This window comes from Phaethon lepturus, unplaced genomic scaffold (assembly GCF_000687285.1).
Source record: "Phaethon lepturus isolate BGI_N335 unplaced genomic scaffold, ASM68728v1 scaffold44509, whole genome shotgun sequence".
In the NCBI taxonomy this organism is placed as follows: Eukaryota; Metazoa; Chordata; class Aves; order Phaethontiformes; family Phaethontidae; genus Phaethon; species Phaethon lepturus.
Window position 1 is genome coordinate 12,902 of NW_010563590.1, and position 672 is coordinate 13,573.

At 38.2% G+C, this 672-nt stretch overlaps 1 protein-coding gene across 1 annotated transcript in view; it reads left to right on the forward strand.

Moving 5' to 3' along the window:
* The window catches only part of AZIN1 (antizyme inhibitor 1), a 21,439-nt gene that overhangs the window by 8,311 nt on the left and 12,456 nt on the right, over positions 1-672 (forward strand). The window lies entirely within an intron of this gene.

Below are 672 nucleotides of genomic sequence, written 5' to 3' on the forward strand. Positions count from 1 at the left end.
CAAAGTTTAGACAAACATACATGCTGAGCCAGTTTAAAGCCATGTTTAAAATTTCTAAGGACAATCACAGTTGTATGGTTATACATCTTCCCATTACCCTTCTCTTCATTGGAAACATGGGTACAAGCATATTGTGAGGGGCTACCCTTTTTCTTACAACAAAATAAACTGGTCTAAATGAGGTTGAGCAATCTACTGGAAAGAAATTTAAATAATTCTGTGTATACAGTTATAGTTTTATTGAATAAGGTGCCACTGGCTTCTAAGAAGACAGGATGTTGTAGCCTTTGTTTTATAGACAAGGTTGTAGAAAGAAGTTTAAAAAAAGTTTAAAGCAAATCCTGTATCCTTAATATGCCATATCTATGAGTTGTTCACTTTTCCCTTTTGTTTATCAGAACTCGTGTTGTCAAATGCAAGTGCTCAACTATAGTACAGCAAATAGCTAAATCCCATGGCCTTCTGAACTCAGGTGTAGGATTCCCAAATCCTGATTCCTAATATTCTTTTTCTGTCTAGCAAATAAATAGGTAAACTACTGGCAACATGTCATGTCTCCAACCACTGGCTGGCTCACAGAGGATAGCTGCCTCCTGCTGCTTTCATTTACTCCTTTAGCTCAAGGGGTAGAGGCCTGTGCCATGGATCTAAAGCTCCAGATCCCATTCCTGC